The 21,980-nt window shown below is 37.1% G+C and overlaps 1 protein-coding gene and 1 long non-coding RNA gene across 8 annotated transcripts in view; one reads left to right on the top strand and one right to left on the bottom strand.

Annotated features, from left to right (window-relative positions):
- LOC116268612 overlaps positions 1-21,980 on the bottom strand; it is a 158,705-nt gene that overhangs the window by 55,021 nt on the left and 81,704 nt on the right. For all 5 annotated transcript variants that reach the window (XR_004184293.1, XR_002521574.2, XR_002521573.2 and 2 more), the window contains one exon: positions 5,755-5,806. This is a non-coding gene — a long non-coding RNA (uncharacterized LOC116268612). The remainder of the gene's footprint in view (positions 1-5,754; positions 5,807-21,980) is intronic.
- Positions 1-21,980, top strand: part of LOC101014738 (patched domain-containing protein 4) — a 215,974-nt gene that overhangs the window by 152,398 nt on the left and 41,596 nt on the right. The gene's annotated exons all lie outside the window — the stretch shown is intronic.

Below are 21,980 nucleotides of genomic sequence, written 5' to 3'. Positions count from 1 at the left end.
CAGAATACAATGCTTAATTTCCCTCACTCTGCATATAATTGCTAATTCCCAGGTTTCCGCATCTGGACCCCCACCCTACAGTTAATGAAATCACAAGCCACACAATCAACTCAGGTAAAAATCTAAATCATCATCATATATACATACACATTTTCTGCCTTCGCTAGCTCCATCCTATCCTCAGTAAGTTATATTTGACCCACTTTCAAATTATATCCCAAATCCAATCTCTTCGCATATGTCTTGTGCTACCTTTGGTCCAAGCCACTATCATTTCTTGTTCAGTTACCTCACTAGCAGTCTGTGTTAGTCAGTTTAGGCTGACTGTTTAAACAATCAATACTCGAACTTCCAGCTTAACACAGTAAAGGATTATTTCTAACAGGGAGGCTCTGCTCCATACAATCATTCAGGGACAGGGTTCCTTCAAGCAGTGACACCACCATCACCTAAGTCCTCAAAGTACAGCACAATCACATGAGGAGTTGTAGGGTTCAGGTCCTATAGTGGCCTCTCTCATTTCCACCCACATTCCATTGGCCAGAAGTCAATCCCATGACTCTACCTAATTGCAAGGCAAACTCAACAACATAGCCTTTCTGTCTGACCAGGAGGAAAAAAAAACATGTTTTGGTGAAAACCCAGCATTGTTTTTGTCAGACATATATCCTGCTTCGACAACAGAATGTCTTTTGGAAAAATTAAAAATCACAGCCTAACACTGCCCTGTTTAAAGCCTTTTAATAGTCGTCTTCTGCGATTACACAAAATGCAAACTTCTTATCCTGATTACAATATCCTACATGATCTGACACTTCCTTTTATTTATAATTTTCTCCTCTCTCTAAGCACACTCATGGCCTGGGGCTTTGGTAAAAACCAGTCTCTCTGCTAGAACTCTCTTCTTTCATATCTTTAGATATTTAAACTCCTTCTTGTCATTCTGATTTCCTAATTGTCAGCTCCTCAAAGAGGCTGTCCATAATCAACTGATTGAAAGTTCTCTCCTTACATAATCAATGGCTCACTGTCTAATTACTATATTTTGTTTATAGCATTTATTATTATGAAATTATCTTATATATTGTTTTATTTTTATTATTTTCTGAAGCCCTTCACTCTGTTAAGAGCAGGGATCCGGTATGTTTTGTTTTCCATCAAATTCATCATTAGAACAGAGACTGATATATGACAGGCTTAAAATACCAATTCAATTTGTTGAATGATTGAATACCTATTTTAGTTGAATGTGAGTTTGGGTTCAATGTCTCTAAAAGAACCCAAAATAATGGTGCTTATGATCAAAGCTTATTTCTCTCTCAAGTAAATAATTTGGGTATAAGAAGCCCAAATTCAAGCAGTCCCAGACAATTATACTGTCTTCACAGAGCTAAACTCCTAGATCCCTTCAACCTCATTGCTTGGCTATCACTAGGGGTTTGGTCTAATCTAACTAGTTCACTATGGCTCACACCTCATCCATATTCCAGCCAGCAGATGGGAGAAAATAGGATCCAACCTTCTTTATCCAGGACTCAGAAGCTGAACATATCATTTTCTCTTACATCTCATTGCCCAGAATTTAGTCATGTGATTACACCTAGCAGTTAGAGTACATGAAAATTTCAAAGTTAACCTATGTAACCATTTTAGCGTTGTACCAAGATAAAAACTGGAGTTCTGTTATTGTAGAAGAGGGAATGATATACTGGGAGAAAACTAAGTCTCTTCCATAGTATTTGAAGTGATTTTTTTTCCACTTAGAATTTTATAAGGGAAAAAGTCCACTGAAAAGAATTGAATCTACAGTAATGAATGACCACCATAGCATCTGGAATAGCTAAATATGTCTATAGCTAGCCAACTACAAATATTGTGCAAATATTCTAACATTACCAATCCTTTTCTTTTAATTATCCATAATATCCTAGCAAAAATGGCATAGGTCAATATCTGACTTATTTCTTACTCAACTTTTTTGGTACTTGATTGTCCTGGTTCTTGCCTCTTACTCCAAGATCCCACACCATTTTATTTCCCCAGGTTGATCTGGATTTTTTTTCCTAGTTTAGAGTTAATAGACTAATTGCAAAGAACTCAATTTCAGGTTGGATCTTTAAAATACACAGGCATTCTATCTTTACTACATTTACTTTACCAATAGCATTTCTATTGATTTAGCTGTTCTTGTTCTCCTTAGAAATACACTAATATGCACAAAATGAAAATTCAGAAAGGGTGGCTTTCTAGTGCAAACATGAAATTTTTTAGGTCCAAATGTCTGTGAATGCCCTCTGCAGCTGCTATTGGAGGTATAAAAAAATTCCTAGGATTTTGTGTGGAAAATATAACATCTGTGTTGAGTGTAAGATAGAAAACATGTACTTAGAAGCTCTTTCTTCTACTGATTTCTCCCCTCTCCTCTTGGCAAATCATCTTCCTAGACCCATCCATCCCCCAACCACCTCTAGGCTCTACTGCTTCACCAACTTAAGTTTGACGTTATGCCTGGAGATGAAATTCTGCTCAACTGCAGTTTAAATTTTTCTATTTCTTGTACACTTTTTCATGGTTACAACTATATGATCCAACATCTTGCTACTGGGATTTTTTTTCTATGAGGGTCTTTAGCACTATCAGGATAGAAATCAACTGCAGGTATGTCTATCTTCAAGAAAGTATGATGAAATCCCCAGAAATATTTTGAACTTCCAGTAACTCTACATAAGAGACATACATACTGTACATTCATTTGGCAATTGTAAGATTTCAATCCTTTTTTCTCCAGTGAATGTCTCAATTTATTTGAGTTTGAGGAAATTTATAAAAGTATGTGCATAGTAGAATCAAGTGTTTTCTTCAAGATGGTTCATGAGCTAAAAGGGTTATGGGATACTTAAAGAAGGAATAGTAAAGAAAACATTTCAAGACTAGCATGAGGTGGTTTATAGTGTGTTTGTGTTTTTGAGCATCTACCTGTTTAGTAACACACATGTTTTGTATATGTGAGAGCCATTGTCCATTTCACTGATCATGCATTTTCATCAACCTGACTTTTGTTATTTAGACTGTGTAGGGTGACTGATGATGCTTTCAGTTCTAAACCAGTTTAAAACATGACCTTGAGCAATTTACTTACCTTCTTTGTGGCATAGGAATTTTGAAAGGAATGACTGATTCTTTTACTCTGATTCTTTCAAAACATAGTGGTTGTTTTGCCCAAAAGTAGTGTTATTGAAAAAAATATAAATTAAATTTTGAAAAATATAACTATGTTTTAGATACAAAAATATAATCAGATTTTGCTTTGCCCAAAAGTAGTATTATTGGAAAAAAGATATGAATTAAATTTTGAAAAATATAATCATGTTTTAGATACAGTTATCCACTATATGTTACTTTATATTATAGTTGTAGTTTAGAGAATGAATCTCTAAAAGACAAATAAACAACTTGATTTTATTTAAATGAAGATCTTATTAAACCAGAGAATTTCTTTAAAAGAATAACTGAGAAGTACCACCCCAGGAAGTTGTAAATGTAAAGTTGTTTTATTTTTCTCTAATTATTTTCTCCAACTCAACTTTAACATTTTGGACAGATTCTATAACTTTAGGTGAAAAACTTTTTAGTTATTACAATTCACCCTGTTTCACAATAAGTCATCAATTTCCTGGCCCATTAGCCATTATCAACTAGCCTTGTAGGAGGAGGCATGTTATATTCCTCCGGTTCTAACACCTTAGAGTGTATGTGTGTGTGTGTGTTTGTGTGTGTGTGTATGTGTGTGTGTGAACTGGGGGTGGGAAAGAAAGTTTGGTTCAGGGCTGCCTGTTTCTGCCCCATCTTCTAGGTCTAGCTCTTTCATAATTGGGAATGGAGATAAGAGGGGCAGATCTTCCTAATCAACTGCTTATTTGTAGGTGGTGGGGAGAGAGCCTTTTCTTGCTCTGGCTCAAAATGGTCCATCCTGCTGCTGGAAGCCTCAGCAGTTGTGGTAGTCTTCGCCTGGATGACAGGAGTGGTTTGCTGAGGATTCCCTCAAAGAGGGTCAGCAGTACCAATGCTTGGATTCTGGGGTGGGGTATAACCTCATTTGGCCAGTTTCCATCTAGGCAATTTGTGTCCTGCCTCCTCCATTAACATTTCTGCTCCTTCACTGAAACTAGACAGACTGCTAAGGTCCTTTCCCATCTACTGAGAGAGCCACAGGGACCCAGAGGAGAATATCAGCATCCTCTTATCCTGAGCCACACTACACAGTCCCTTCTCACTCTGCTGATGTCAGGTCCTCTAGCAGCCTTCAGCACTTTCTGGGACTGGCAGACCAGAAGCAGCCGTCAGTCTTTGTTCACACTCACAGCTTCAGGGCATGCACACACACCACACTCTGTCAAGAAACCTCTCACCATCCACTGGGTGATAACACTGAAACAGGATTCAGATTCTGCAGCTCAGAAATCTTTCAGCAGTGTGCGTAAAGGATTCTTAGAGTATCACCACCCAGTCCACCCTCACTCCCCCAAAATTCCTCACTTTCTCTTTTGCACTGAGACACTCAATGGTTTCTTTCAGCCTTTGTTACTGATTTTATGAAGTTAGGGGTGTTCTCAGGTACTTTGTGCTTCTTTGTCCCAGTAAGGGGCAATGCTGAGGCAATGCAAAAAGTCCTAGTCTATGTTTATAATAAGGATGGTAATTATAAATGTCAAGAACTGTAATTTATTATCAAATGTATTACAAATAAAATAGCATTACAAAGAAACTAACTTCCAGGTGTGTCTTTTAGTTTTCACTCTTTCTCAGCTTCAGTTTTCTTATATGCAAAAAAAAAAAAAATCTGTCTTCTATATTCTGTGAGTCTCTTCTACCACCTGAGAGCCTTTTGGAACTTTCCACCATTTTCTTCAGAGCTGATGTAACCACCATTAATCTGTGAAAGATGCTTAGGACTTTCAATGCCAACCAATAATTTTTCTCTCTACCCAGGAATTGTCAGCATCTTGAAGTGATCGCCATAAAGAATTTTCTTATACTTTGTCATAAACTTGAATTCTGACTATGCCTCAATAATGGTTAATATTACAATATAAACCTAATACATAAATCAACATACCTTGCAATGTAAAAAAATGCTGACAAAATAAATATGTCATTTTCTTAAATAAATAAGTGCTTAAAGATTTAACATCAGCTTTTACAATCCATATTGACAAGCATTTTGGAGAGCCTGAGGCAACCCTCTTTATGGCTTTACTTTTTAAAGCACAGAAGTAGTAAAAAGCCTGTGACATTTAATTAGGTTTCTTTTCCATGGAATTACCACTGTAGACCTTTCAACATGGATGGTTAATCACTACCTCAGGCAGACATATTTTATTGCCCCAACTTTGAAATGAATTCTAATAAAGTTTCAGGAAGTAGCTTTGGAGAAATTTGAAAAAGTTGATGAAAGAGGAGAGGAGAAAGAACATTATGATAAATAATAGATCATTTTCATGCTCCCTTTTGACTGATTTACACGGTACTCGCTCTTTTATTTCTTCTTTCTTTATTGATTTACTTGACTGTATTAATCAAGGTTCTCCAGAAGAAAAGAACCAATAGGAGATGGTACAAATATAGATAGATAGATAGATACATACATACATACATAGACTCTATTATATATAAAAATCTTTTTCTATATTTTAATTATAATAACATATTAATACTAATTAGAGAGAGAAAGATTAACTATAAAGAACTTCTCACATGATCCTGGAGACTGAGAGGTCCCATAGTATGTCTTCTGGAAGATGAATACCTAGGAGGGATGATGGTGTAAGTTGAAGTCCAAGTATAGGAGAAAATGATGTCCAAGCTCAAAAACATTCAGTCAGAGACAGCAGATTCTCCCTTCCCTTGCCTTTTGTTTTACTCTCACCTCTACCGGATTGGATAAGGCCCATCCACATTGAGGAGAGCAATCTGCTGTACTCAGTATACTAATTCAAATGCAAGTCTCATCCAGAATCACCCTCACAGACATGCCCAGAACAACAGTCAAGTTGACACATGAAGTTAATTGTCACAATGACAGTAAGAAAACACTTAAATGTCTGCTAAAACAAACACAAAACATACTGGTAAAGAAAACAAAAAGATTCTATCATCCATGCAGATATTTTGTGTACCATAATACTAAACATAAGGATATTTGAATGTATTTTGTAAATTAACTAAATTTTCCCGCTGTTATTCATATTTTTGGTATGGCATAGCCAGATCATTTAACAATAACAAACATGAGAGAAAAAAAAATCACTATTATGTTAACACTTGTGCATCACATATATTCAGAAATAGAGTCCAGCAGTCTGGATACAGAGTTTGCCAATATCTACCTCAGAGAAAACCTGCATCAGAATTGCCTAGATGCTTGTTAAAAGAGCAAGTTTCTGAACTCCAACTCAATCTACAGAAAAATGTCTAGAAAAGGGACATTAGAATCTACATTTTAACAACCTCTGCAGCATCAGCCTCCTCCAGCATTCTTCAGTTCCAGCATCTCCGCTCATAGACTTTTTCTTTGAAATAACTGGAGCCTCGAAATGAGAAGCGGTTAGAAAATAATTTGGGCTCTGTTTGTTTTTGTTCACTGACCCCACTACTTACAGTGATAGTGCTTTTCAAAGGGGTTTCAACTTCTACTTTTACCTACTCCAATCTAACCCAGAATATATACTATTTTCCCCATTGTGAATCAATACTTTATCTCATCAAGCACTAGTTTGCCCCGAAAGTGCAAAACCTTTACTCAAAATTCAATCATTTTCTTTCTCTGATTTTTTACCAGAGTGAAAAAATAAGTTATGACATAAAAGAGAAACACATTGTTTCAGTTTCTGGAAATGAGGATTGGGATTGCAAGTCACCCAAATCGAAAGAAGTTAAATAGTGTGAGATACTTGTCCTCATTAGAGGAAATAAATATGACTTTTTCTTGGTGTGCAAAGTGATATTCCATGAACCTCATTTTATAGTGCTCCCCATTGGGATACTGTCATTATAAACAGAATATTATTTAATCCTCATGAAAACACTATGAGATTAGTACTACTGTTGAATTCCCATTTTACAGATGAAGAAAACTGAAGCATAGAAAGCTAAGTGCCTGGCACAAAGTGACACAACCAATATGAGGTAGGGCCAGGACTGGACCCAGCACCCAAACAGAATGACAGAAACTCAAGTTTTTAACAAATCCAAACTGTAAAATTGGGGATAAATTAGCTTTTAGCAGTACTGGTCACTCAGAACTAGAGATGACTGTCTAAGATGACTTTAAGAGAGATTCTTACTCTCATCTTGAGCAATCATATGGGGAAGCAAGGCAAAAGATAGACAAGCTAGACTAAAAAGAACATTTTAAAGATTATTCAGAGGAAGAGGAGGGAGAAATAGGAGTTGCTCAGCATTTCCACTGAAATTCAAGTCACCAAAATTTCCCATTTTGCACTCTGTGCTGTTCTTGGAACAAAGCCTTGCAGATAATATTTTTTTAATGTATGGTTCAATGAATTACATTATTTGACAAGATGAAGGGTTTATTTTACCTTATATTATCTCCCTGCTATTGTTACAGTTCATCAATTATTGATCCCAATAATAATGTCACTAATTCTTATTCATTTGAATTATTAAATGCCTGAAAAAGAAAACATTCAAAGAAGGTGTGAAGGAAAGTAATAGTGAAACTGAGGAAATGGAAATATGGTTGGTAACAATGAAAAGCATGTAGAGAGGAGAGCATTAAAAAGCAAGTGTAACTATTTTGGCATTTAGGTTTAGGGGACGCAATGGTCAAGGATACCAAAAGTCTTGTAATGCATTGGCAGAGTCCGGTTTTACAGAATTCTCCTACTCAAAATGTCATAACCTGTCCAACTGAGAACTTCTGGCCCAGAATTACAGGACAAGGTATCGTAAGTTTTTCTAATTTCAGAAACTTATTCTCCATTGGGATGGGATTTGGTGGGGGATGGATTGGGAGTGGGAATTGCTTCTTTTTCTAGATCAAGAAGGTGTCTATTGTCTAGTTGAGTGAAGGATTTGTTTTCTGCTTTGGTTTTCCAGATCTGCTGCCTTTTGTCCCTTGAGCAAAACCCCACTACCATCGTCACAGATGCTGCAGGGCAGTGGCTAATAACTCTAATCAAATAATCAATTCTCCATTCTCTTCTTTATCAGCCTCAGAGCAACATTTGACACAATTGATCATGCCCTCCACTTGAAACACTTGTGTCACTTGACTTCTTGTTGCCACATTTTTCCAGTTATTTTTCTACCTCCCTGGATGTTGCTTCTCAGTCTATTTCATTGAATCCTCCTCCACTATCAACCTTCTAAATATTGAATTGCTCCAAGGTTTAGTCCAAGGGTCTCTTTGACATTTACCCTCTAGATCTCATCCAGTCTCCCAGCTGTCTATACATTAATGATTCCTAGAATTCATCTCTAGCCCAGTCTTCTCCCTGGGACTCTGGAAATACATGTTTAAATGCCTACTTGACATCAGAATTTAGATGTCTACTCTACTGGGCATCTCAAATTTAACATATGCAAAATAAAATTATTGGTTCCTGCCATCCTCAGAGCCCTTTCCATGACTATTCCTCATAAAGTCTTTACCAACTCAGTCAATGTCATCACTGCCCATGGGGTTGCCAAGGCTCAAAACCTGGACATCATCCTTTACTCTCTTCCTCCAACTTCATTGCACTGTGTCACACAAAGTCCTATATGGAAAAAGAATCCACAGTAAATGACCCAAAAGAAGAGTTGTGATGTAAAGAAATAGTAATAAAGGAGTTGGAAGAAGCAGCATAGAGATTAGAAACAAATAGGAAATTGCTAAAACTTTAGTGCTTGAGGGAGAAAGTGAGACAGCCTCACCAGAGCACAAGAGCTGCCCTTGGGTAGGGAGTGGTAGATTTACATAGTGGCTTACTTAGAGAAGATAGGTGGCTTATCTAGAAGAGATGCAGCCATTGTAGGATACACTGCCTGAAAAAGGAAGAAGAGAAAATAAATACTCTGGATTTTTTTTCTCCCCTTGCTCTCCAGTCTCCTGTTAGTTCTTCCCTTTGATATTTAGGTTTGGGGGACGCAGTGGTCAAGGATACCAAAAGTCTTGTAATGCATTGGCAGAGTCCAGTTTTACAGAATTCTCCTACTCAAAATGTCATAACCTGTCCAACTGGACATAACCTGTCCAAAGCTAGCTGGGGACCAGAGTGCAAGGAACCTTCGGGAATATATTTTCCAGGGGAAAAACTGGGAATGGATCCAAGAACAGTAAGCAAGTGACGACCACAAGCACTAATCATTCTTTGGCTTTATTTTTATATACAGATACTTGCTGTTGTTGTTGATGATGTTGGATATTTGTCTTCTCTATTAGGTAATGAGCTTCACTAAGAAGATGTGCTTTGACAATTTTGTTCTCTCCTATATGTCTGGTGCCTAAAACAGTGCCCGACACACTGCACCGTGAATAAAATAGTGAGGAGAAGGAGAAGGCGTAGATTTTAACTAAAAATATTTAGAACATATTCTTCTATCCAAAGTCTCAATGAGGGTGTTATTGCTTTTCAAAACCCCTTAATATCTTAAAATCATATGGTTATATCTTACCAAGAGAGGAGACTACACGTCTCTTGGAATGATGGATATTTAGAGAGTGGATACTAAGATTCAGGAGGGAGGGCTATAAATGATGCCATACCAGAGAGTAAAAAAAATGTAGACTCACAAGGAGTCAGTAGCTTACAAGGGCTATCATGATTTAAAGAACCAAAAGAGTTTCTAGCAGAACTGAAAGAATGTATTTTTCTAACACATTCTTTTTATTATTTATATGGCAATGTATAGCAAGAAAAAATTAGCTTAGACTGGAAAACTGTTTCTAAACGGTTTTATCAAGGTGATTCCATTATTTAGGGGAAGATAGGAAAAAAATAAACACTCAAATGAGAAATAAGACTCTGCTTTTATGAACAGAAATATACAACATAATATGGCTTCCCTCTGTGCTGTGTTTGTTCAAGTTACAGAGGGCTAACAGACACAGGTTTGAACTAAACTAATGAATTCTCCATCCTGTGGAGGTGTTTTGAGTAGCTCAATACGGCAATGGACACCTTGAGTAGGTGAAGCAAGAGGTAAACAGTGTCTCTTCTGCTGGTCCATTATATCATAAAGGGAATAAATGATAAAAACAAAACACCAAAATATTAGCTAATTAAGGAAGATGACATTATATCAATGTCTACAACCAGGAAAGTCCTAGAGGGGAAAGAAGTGCTTTACACATCCAATGAAGAGCAATGGTGGTAGTGCCAAGATCCTGATTATCTCCTACTAAACTCACTGCTTTTGGTCAGATTTTATAAACGTTAATCAGTTATTAATGACCTCCTAAAAACAGCTGAAAAGAAACACATTTATATAAATTTAATAGCAAGTTATTACAAATTCCTCCCCAAAACATTGAAGATATAAACTTTAGATACCGACCCTGACATTTCTCATGCCAAACCATAGCCAAGGGCTATGATGTATAATGTTGTAATGTCAAGAATTAGAAGAGAAGGTCAGAAGGGAGTGAGGAAGAAAGGAAAAAAGGAAGGATGGACTTTGTCAAGAAAATCTAAAAGAAGCCAAAAGAAAGAAAAAATAAGACCAGGTATGGTGGCTCATGCCTGTAATCCCAACATTTTGGAGGCCGAGGCAGAAGGAGCATCTGAGGCCAGAAGTTTGCAACCAGCCTGGGCAATATAGTGATACCCTGTCCCTACAAAAAAATAAAAATAAAAAAATTATCCAGGGTGTGGTAGTCCTAGCTACTCAAGAGGCCAAGAGAGAAGGACCACTTGAGCCAGGAAGTCAAGGATACAGTGAGCTATGATCACACCACTGCACTCCAGCCTGGGCAACAGAGCAAGACCCTGTCTCACAAAAAGGAAAAAAGAAAGACTGAAAGAAAGAAGAGAAAGACAAAAACAAAATTGGGAAGAGATAGAAGAATGAAATGGATTGCAGAAGGAAATCAGACCAATGAAGAAAGAAATGAATGAGATTGAGATGTCTGAGTTCTATCTGCAGTTGGTTGATAGTGTAGGATTTAGAGTGGGAGGAGAAAATGGCTAGCGTTGTTCTTCCACTGAAGTCTTTAAACACAGTGATTGTTGATGTGGCAGAGTGAGCTTGTCACTGACAATCCAGTTGTTTCTAATCCAAAGAATGCCAGAAATGAATCGCGTGCCTCTGGTTTTATTTGTTTATTGTTTTCTGAGGTGATCATGGAATAGCCTGTCCTAAAGAAAAGATGTTACAAATATTTGGGATCAGAAAACCAGGTGCTATTCAGTTTGCTTTGTTCTACTTAGCTTCCAGGACTTAGTTTCAAACCGAATACATGCTTTGAGGGAAAGATAAAGAGGTAGCTGAAAAATAAATAAAAATTTGATTAACACAGAAGGAGAATAGCTCCTTGAAACGAAAAAGAGTATATAACTCCACGTCGCAACCAAGTTATAAGTGCCTGACTAAAATTTGGAATGAGTCTGTATGTCTCCACATGGCCTGTGTATGTGCATCCAAGCCTATGCAATACATGTCAACATGTGTCTGTGCAATTCGCTTGACCTCACCCTGACTTTTTAGCTACTCCTGTAGCCTCGCTGTCAAGATCTCAATAGGTCCCTCTACTCGAAGGAGTAGATCAGAGAAGTCAATACTAGGTAAGATCTTACAAACCGTTTAATGTAAAATTCCAGATACAAAAATTGAAGGTCAAAAAAGTTAAGTAACTGCTTCTTTCCCATTTGACCAGAAGGAAGTAGATCATTTTTTCTTGGAGGAGATACTGAGCCAGATCCTCCCATTACAATAGCTGTGTTTCCCATGTGGAGAGATGGCCCACTACTTATATTCTGAGGAATAGTGTGTATTTGTGGTTCTGATGTGATAAATGCAATGCCTGCCAGTGCTACAAGGCAGCCGACACCAGAACCTAGCAGGGTTAAGGTTTACGGAGTTCAGTTACTCATCTATATTGCCACTGTTAACCTCTTGGCCCAGTCAGTTCATTGTTAGTGCTTGTTTATTCATCTGTAAAAAAGCGGGGAGATAGTGTCACTGGCTCGTTTCAAGGAATCCAAGACATGAAATAATAAAGAACAAAAATGGCATAGTGATTGAGTTTGAACTATAAGCTATTGAATCATCATTAGACAATTGAGGGTAACAAAAATATTTGTCATATGCCTTATAGTAATTATTTTCTTAGCTAGTTTTAAAACCCTGACATCAAAATCAAAGAAAGTACTGCATCTTAATACTAGAAAAATTAAAATCTTCAAATTTTTATTCAATATTAATAATGTTTTGAGCATATAACTTTTGTCTCTACTTTAAATATATTAAGAAAATGTGCATTGCATTCTTAGTGGTTTATGATGATATCATGTGAGCAAAACCTTTCAATTTCTCCATTTTAGGTTAGCATTTGGTATTTATATACTAATCTACAACATATCATATGAAGAAAAGATTTAACCTAATATTTCTCAGAGATTGGAGAGCTGGCATGACTTTGCAGAATCTATAGTCTCTAGGTGTTTGATGTGTATTCTCTCTGGTATTTAAACTACCTCAAACTACAATAATAACTTTTATCTCAGGATTACAGCTCATTTCTAGATTTCTTTTGACCATCCTGACTAAAGTAGCATTAAGCCCATATATTAGTGTGAACAAATCTTTCAAAACATAATTTGTGGTTTTAATTTTAGTAAATATATATTATTACCCACTGTATACCTGGTAACCTGTTAAGTAGTTTGATATTTCATTTATGCAATATTCCTGAGAGGCTTTTTAAATGAGCAAACCATTATGTCTTTTCTATTTACATCATTATTATTATTTCATTATTCCATATTGTAATCTCTTCAGATGGATCATTAGCCACCTACAGTTTTACATTTACTCTCAAGGAAGAATCTTATTAAAATGAATATTTCATAATTGTAGTTAGTAGGAATGATATGGGCCCTAGGCAGCTGAATTTATAGTCAGGGCATAATTAGATACAACCAAAAGATTTGGTGACTTACATTTGTCATTTCTGCTAAAAACCATGACATTCCTTAAGAAAACATTGGTAGAAACCATGATGAAATCTCAATAAGATGCGTTAGTGAGAGGTGGTGACTTCCAACCCAGAATAGATTGACAAAGAGTGGCATGAGGGAAACTGACTTAGCTCTCAGGCTCCTTTGGGCATTATGTTCAGAAGGACCCCCACAATGGGGTAATATCATATTTATATCAGCTGATCCATTCACTAGAGTCCATTCATTGCAGAGGCCATGTGGAGCAGAATCAGCTGTCTCTGCTAGAGGCATTAGTCAATGCACATGATGCTTGAGTTGGAATCACGACTTTGAGTTCTAGGCAGGGAAAGGGAGACAAAATCCCAATTCATGGGCAAGAGCTGGAGGGTGAGGGGCAGACTGAGAATTGATTGATGGCCATTGGAGAGTTCAGTGCTCACCCCAATAGTAATAGTAACTGGACATTTGGAGCACCATGTTATAAGACCATGTTATAGATCCTAGTTTTCTTTTAGCTGAGTCCCTCTATAGACTCATCATGGAGGTTCTGGTGTGCCTTTTGGGGCTGTGGTTCCAATGACAACTCAGTTTTCACAGCCTTTGCAGTGTTTTTGGGTCTGCTTTGTGTGGGGGCTAATCAGAGGCCAATCCATAGCTTGGGCAGTATTCTATACTGTAACTCTTCTCAAACGTTTTACAGTGTGAATTCTAATCAATTTCATGTAAGGGTTACTAAGCATCGGCCCATATAAAGGTTTAAAGAAACCCTTTCTCCAGCTTCCTCCTCTCCAAAATCCTCCCCTTCTAACTAATTGGCAGAGGGAAAAACATAGCTTGAGGTGGAAGTAGGGGAGTCCAGGTTTCCCCTACAGTCTGCTGACACCATCCTGGCTACAGGGGATTCTGAAAGCTGTGTGCTCTCTTGCCATGGGTGGAATTAGAAGTCCAGGCTCCCTGCTCAACCTTCTCCAGCAGCAGAGGGGAATAGAGGCAGGCATGTTTTTTTTCATGGTGTTTGGCTGGAATAGGGTGACTATTGTCAAAAATATTGGTATCCTGCTGGACCAGCTATTTTCTGGTCCTTTGGTGATGGAGAGCAGACTTTTAATAGGACTTTTTGGCTGTGCCTTTTGGCATTTCTAAGTCATGGGCTTCTCCAGTACCAAGCCTAGGGGGTATGGAAGGCAAAAAGAAAACAAGGCATTCATCCCGTGCTGTTAAAATCCCTGGCTCCTTAGTCTCTCTACTCTCTTCATTCCTCCTTTCACAGTTTCTTCTTCTTGTCTCTTGTATTATGGCCAGGGTTTTATAATTATATTTAGTGGGAGATAGAGAATGAAATGAGTCTTTTCCATCTTGCACAAAACCAGAAGTCTCACACTATTTATTATAATGATTAACAAAGCCCATTCTACACAGTGGTTGTGCGTCTGGGACCCTGGACTAATGTAAAATAATACCAAGACCATTTGGCTGCAGAATCTCAGGAAATTTTACTGGCCTCATGAGGAGGCAGCCTTCTACTGAGAAAAGTTTTCTCTGTTCCAAGGTACAGTCGTTTCCAAAATCCCTTCCCACCAATTCCACTGGGCCACTAGAGACTTGTAGCTCCATCCAAGATTTAAAAACAGGTTCGTTTCAGACGGTGTTCTATGTGGAAAGAACAAAATGCAGGCATTCTGCTGATGTATATCATTTAAAATGGTCCTACTTTGAAAAACAAAGATGGGAGAAAGCATGTCAGGTTGACATTTCCTGTCTGTTTACTAAACTGACTTATGATTAAGTTTCTGCATGAGTAATAATTATATCTCAATAAACAACAATATAGTAAATTCAAAATAACTCTATAAGTGGTGTCCCAAAAAGTGAAGGTCTCACTTCTGTAAAGTTAGTGAAATGATGAGAGTGAGCCTTCTGTGGGAAACTGCCAATCCCCTTATATCCAAAATGTGCAAAATACAAAAATGTCACCGCAGGGATTTCACCATAACTACCACTTATCTAACACCGGTATTATGTCAAGATACACACTAAGGATTTTATCCTGGGTAGAAGATTTTGCTATTCACTTTCTATAAATGGAGAAATTGGGTTTTAGGGAAGCTAAGAAATCTGCCCACATCATGTAGTCTGAATATAGAGGTGCAAAAAGAGAAAATGAGAAGATCTAGATTCCAAACCCTTTTCTTTAATCAGTACTCTATCCTGCCCCACCCCTCAAAAGAACCAGAGTATATGGCTCATGGCCTAATACCAGGCTTCATCTCTTGAATGTGAGTAAAGTTTGCAATATGGCTCATGCTGAGTGAGACTGATCAGACAAGTGGAAATGATTCCAGCTTGGAGGGCAAGGAAAAGACTGAGGCTTGGCAGACTCTCTCTCTAGCAGCAGGAAAACATCCTTGAATAGTCTTCACTGTGTGCAATGACAGCTGTGAACTAGCCTAACTGAAACTTCACCACAGCTTGCTTTTTATTTTTTGATTTAACTAATATTCATTAAACTTTTAGTGTGTATAGGCACTCTTGGAATGGCTGGGACTCCACAGCTCTCATAGAGATCCAACCTGAATTGAATAAGACAGGGTACATTTGTGAGATCCTGGACTTCTGTGCAGTATTTCAACTTTATTTGGAATCTTCATTTCTTATTCTTGGCTTCTTTTCACACTGTGAAGCCAGGCACAGATTGACAGATAGGAGGAAAGTTGATGGACCCCCAGGGGCCCAACACACAACAAGCAACAAGCAATGGAGTCCAGCAAGCTGCTAGCTCAGTGGGGGACACAGTTGTCCTGGCAGGCTGTCTGATCATGGCCTCAGGAGGGGCTGGTGGCAAGCCGTAGGCCAACTGCTAGCAACAAGAATAAGTGTAGAAAGGAGCTCAGGTTGAGAGATGCAGTTGCAGAAATTGCTGTGCTTGGAAACAATTAGACAAGAGTTCAGTGACATGATCAAGGACTTTATCCCAGTATTTCCCAAGCCTTTACTGTGTGTGATGTGTCGATGTATTGTGCACATTGGGGATACAGTAATAACTAAATTTCCTCACCAATCAAGCTAATAGAAAATTTCCTTCCTTTGGGCTCCACTAGTTCCAAGTATTCATATAGAATTTATAATTTATCATAGTAGGCTACGTGTAACAAGTATTTGCATACTTTTCTTACACTTCAGAGCTAGTTTATTGAAAGCACAGGGAGTTTTCATTTCTCTTTGCTACTCCCAATATAGAACCAAGAATAATATTTAGTTCATAGTAACAATAAAGTTTGCTAAATTAAACTATAGACACAAACTTAGTCTAAGCCACCATTATCATCTACTAAGCCACTGCAAACCAGCTCTTGACTAGTCAGTCCCTGGACATCAATTAGTGGCCCATTTCAATTCATACTCTTTACTGCAGCCAGAATGGTATATAACAGGTAAAACCTACCATGTTTTTGCCTATATCCTTCAATGACTTTGACTTACAATAAAATTAAAACACCTTCACATGATCTACAAAGCCCAGTATTTTTCAAACAACTCATCATCTCCAGCCGCATTCTATGACTGTTTCCACATTGCTGTCAAAAGTCTATTCGTTCATTTATGCGTGTGTGTGTGTGTGTGATGGCTGCATTTTCTTCCTGGTTCTTCTACTTCGAATTCTCTATTTTACCGCCTTTTCACATCATTTCTTGTGCATGAAATAATTCTTCGCCATCTTCTCACCACTTCACGTCTTAACTCAAATGGCATTTCCATTGGCCTCCTCTAATGTAAACTATTTTCCTTGTTTTCTCACCATTGAACTCTAAGCCTTTTCTTCACAGCATTTAGAGCTTTTGTAATTTATACTTACTAAGGGTTTATGTATTTGATACCTCTCTAGCACATTAAACTTTGAAATGAAAACATTGCTAAATGTTTTCAAAGAATATTGAGTGAACGTATGAATGATATTCATTATCTCTTATTAAAAACTAATCATATTTTCATACTGAACCATTTACTAGAACCCAGAAATAATCCTCTTTACCTTCTGCAAAGTTTGTACACAATTGTAATGGTTTGCTCCTGTGCTATTTTGCACATAGGAGATAGTTTTACTACTATAATCCTCTTTCCAGGACATTCTAAGTCAGAGGTGGGCAAACTTTTTCTGTGAAGAGCCAGATACTAAATATTTTCAACTTCACTAGGCATATGGTCTATGTCACAACTGCTCAACTCTGCTATTGTAGGGGGAAAGCAGCCATAGGCAATAGGTAAATGAATGAGTGTGACCATGTTCCAATAAAATTTATTTCCAAAACAGTCCACAAGCTGGTTTTGGACCACCGACTCTAGTTTGCCAACCTCTGCACTAAATGCCTAGAGACACAGCTTTAGATAACACATCTATAATGCCTGGGTTATCCTAACTGGCACTGACTCTTCATCACTTTTATCCCTGCCTTCTATTCTCATGATAGCGACCAAGTTGATCTTATCTAATGGCCTCCCATCTTACTCCATGCAAAATCGAAGGTTCTTGCTGTGATTTACAAGGCTCCGTCTGCCCCTCACCATTATCTCTCTGAGCTCATCTCCTATCAATCCCCCCTTCTTTCAGTCCACTCCAGCCACACTGGCTTTGGGCCGCTCCTTGAACATTTGAGGCAGGCTCCTGCCTCAGTGCCTTTGCCCTTGAGGTTTTCTCTATCAGGAATATGCTTCTTCTGAAGACATTACAGCCAGCTTCCTCCCTTCTTTCAGGCCATCTTATAAAAGTGATCTTCATGGTGAGACCTTTCTTGGCTGCCCTATCAAAAATCCACCACGCATACCCCAGATGCTTCTAACCCCTCTGTTCTGCTTCAGTTTCAAAATTCATCAATATATAACATATTAAATACTGTGCTTATTTATCTTATTTATACTTTGTCTTTTTCACTAGAATGTAAGTCCCATGAGGGCAGGGACTTGCTCTGTCTTGATTATTGCTGTATTCTTAATGCCTAGAACTGTGCCTGACACATAGTATACATTCAATAAACATATATTGAATTAAATAATGAATGAATGGGCCAGGCATGGTGACTTACACGTGTAATCCCAGCACCTTGGGAGGCCAAGGCAGCCAGATCGCTTGGGCCCAGGAGTTTGAGACCAGCCTAGGCAACATTTCAAAATTCCATCTCTACAAAAAATACAAGAAAGTCTGGCATGGTTATGCATGCCTAGAGTCCCAACTACTTGGGAGGCAGAGGTGAGAGGATCACTTGAGCCAGGGAGGTTGAGGCTGCAGTGAACTGAGATTGTGCCACTGCACTCCAACCTGGGTGACAGAGGGAGATCTTGTCTCGAAAAAACAAAAAGAAAAAAATGAGTGAATGAATGAATGAATGAATGAACAGATCATCTCCCCCTATAGACACCTCTGTACCTGAACCAAGATACTATCACAAGTAATTTTTTCTTTTCTTTCTCTTTTAATATTCAAGAAACTAGTCAAGCTGAAAAAAAGTTTGTACACATTGTACTCATCTTTGTGCTCAAAATAAGAATACTTCAGAGTTGCATTTTGGCCACTTCTTTCCTTCTAAACTATCTCTCTCCATTGACAGGATAGATTTGAAGGGAAGGAAATTAAGTTACAAAACAGAGACAAGATGTACCTTTTTCCCTCAAATAAATGCATGCACAAAAATTTGATATTGAGAAGTTTTGCTTAAATTATCTGTGCTGACCAGACCTTCAGTCCTGGGTCATCATGATGCCAAAAGCTCTTTTTAGAGAGCTCCAAGACAATTTATTTCATAACTTTAAAAGGAAGCTATTATATGAATGTATGTTTACACTTCGGAACAAGGAAAACCATCAAAATTTTTAATATTCAAAAGTGTACATGGGTTATTTATGGGCATACAAAATTGGCTCAAGGTAAGACGTATTTTACAATGACCCCTCCATGGAAAAGGAAAGATTAGAACATGAATTCATTTATATGTAATTCAAAGGAGACCACAGTAGTTGAAATTTTTAAAATTGGTTGCTTTGTTCGAAATGGAAGTGAAAACTATTGCTAATTAATCTTCTAATTGAACTTTTCACTAAATGTCTCCCATTTCATTATTAATTTAAATCGTTTTCACCTTTCTGGGTTCTAGAATCATTTCCCTTACATGAACTTTCACATTTATGTATTTCCCTGAGCTCTTGTAGTTTTACCCCTGAATTTTATGCAGTACCTTGAACATAGTGGGTAGGGACACAGATACCAAATTTCCTATTTTAAAGTGCCTTCAAAGTATCTTGAATTCTTATTTAAGTATTGCTTGAATATATACCTTCACCCAGTGAGACTGTAAACTCCTCAAAATAGAATGTATCTGAACCTCCCTCTCTGTAATTCCTCAAAACCCAGAGCATGTGAGTACTGAGTAAATACCTGTTTAACTTGATTTTTTAAAAAGAAATATTGACGTGTATCAAACATTTAAGAATTAAAATAATGTAATTTTATAATATTTAAAATGTTAAGTATTGTATTGTCTAGTATTGTGAGAGGGACATGAAGATGTTGATTCACCTAGAATCAGATAGGTTATTATGTGATTGCTGTTGTTGTTGATGATGATGATAACTCTTCAGTCCCCCAGTGTTTGTACTATGCTAAGTGGGAAATATGCGTTAGGCTAGAAATATAACATTACTTTTGCTACTGACTTGCTTATACTGTTTTTAAGGCATCAGTGGGTTTTCTCCACTGAATTTACCTCAAGCTAGAAACAAATTTAGTTTGGAAGAAAGAAAGGAGAGAAGGTGGGAGAGAAAAAACTAGAGAGAAGGAGAAAAATGTCACATTTGGAAGATTACATTTTAAGACTCCCTAGAGTACAATAAAATCATCATCATCGTCATCATCATCATCACCACCACTACCATCAGAGCAATCCGAGAGTTTAGTCTAAGACACTATCTCTCTGTTTTTTTGGAGGATAAATATCCTCCAGGTATTTCTTTCCTCCCTGTGCTTAACAGCTGTGTGTCTGTAACCCATACTGTCTTTTCTATCTCCCACCTGGCTCCTCTAATGAGAAACTAAATTGATTTAAATCATATGGAAGCATTATAAGTACTATTTAGTGATGAGAATAAATTGATTCAAATCATGTAGGCACTTTCCTAAATACTGACTGATGAGGAAGTTTAGATGTGTTGTAATTTATAAATAAAATGAAGGAGGTTACCTGGCAAGATGTGAGAGGGAGGAACAGTTATTGTATTCGAGATTTAAAGGAAAGAGTAATGAACACTTCCCAAATAATTCTATGAGATAAGTATTACCCTGATACTAAAACCAGACAAAAACATCACAAAGAAGGAAAACTACAGGTTAGTATCTCAATGAACTTAAGTGTAAAAATTCTCAAAAAATACTAGCAAGCCAAATTCAATAAACAAATGAGGTTTATTTTATAAATGCAAGAGTGGTTTAACATTTGAAAATCAATTAATATAATATACCATCAATAGAATTAAGGTCAAAAACCACATGATCATCTCAATAGACACAGAAAGAGCATTTGACAAACTCTAACATCCTTTTATGACAACAAAATAACTCTCAACAAACTAGTAATGGAAGGGAACTTGCTTAATCTGATATAGGTATCCATAAAAACCCAAAGCTTATCTCATATTTAATGGAGAAAGAATGAATTTAAAACTTTTGTACTTCAATGAATACCATCAAGAAAGTGAACAAACAAATCACAGAATGGGAGAAAATATTTTCAAATTATCTACCTGATAAGAGACTTGTATCCAGAATATTTAAAGAACTATTACAGCTTAATAATAAAAAGACAATTCAATTTCAAAGTGGACAGAGGATTCGAATAGACATTTATTCTAAGAAGATAAACAAGTGGCCAAAATTATATTAAAAATACTCAAAATAATGAGTTATTAGAGAAATGCAAATCAAAACCACATTGAGCACATCATATCCATTAGGATGACTAAAATCAAGAAGTAAGGCAATAACAAGTATTGATGAATTAGGATTGGAACCCTTTACACATTGCTGATGAAAATGCAAATGACGCAGCTCTTTTGGAAAATAGTCTGACAGTTCCTAAAAATGCTAAACTTAGTGTTACCATTTTGATTCAGTAATTGCACTGCTAGGTATATACTCAAGAGAAATGAAAATATTTATCCACAGAAAACTGTACAAATGTTCATAGAAACATTATTCATAATGGCAAAAGGTAGACACAATCCAAATGTCCATCATCTGATGAATGGAAACATAAAAAGTGGTATATGCATACAATGGAATATTATTCAGCCATATAAAGGAAAGAAGTGCTGATACATGCTCCAACATGGATGAACATTGAAAAGATTTTGATAAGTGAAAGAAGTCATGAAAATGTACATAATTGCATGATTCTAGAGATATGAAATGTTCAGAGTAGGCAAATATATAAAGAAAGGAAGTAGATGAGTAGTTGCCAAGGATTGGTGGGTTAGGGGATGAAGCCAGGGAATGGAGTCACTGCTAATGATACAAAAATTATTTCAGGGTGATGAAGTATTCTGAAATTGATTATGGCAATCACTGCACAACTCTGTAGTATACTAGAAACTTTTAAATTGTTCACTTTTAATGGATGAATTGCTCGGCATCATATCACAATAAAGCTGTTAAAAACAGAAGGAAGGGGTTCGCCTTCCATTACTTTTTTTCTTTTTTTTTTTTTTTTTTTTTTTTTGGCGGGGTCTGGGCTTTTTTGCCCTGGTGGGGAGTGGGCGGGCGTCAGTTCACTGCAA

The sequence above is a fragment of the Papio anubis genome, chromosome 6 (assembly GCF_008728515.1).
Source record: "Papio anubis isolate 15944 chromosome 6, Panubis1.0, whole genome shotgun sequence".
NCBI lineage: Eukaryota > Metazoa > Chordata > Mammalia > Primates > Cercopithecidae > Papio > Papio anubis.
The sequence above is the reverse complement of the archived record's forward strand: the minus strand, read 5'-3'. Positions and strand labels throughout refer to the sequence as shown.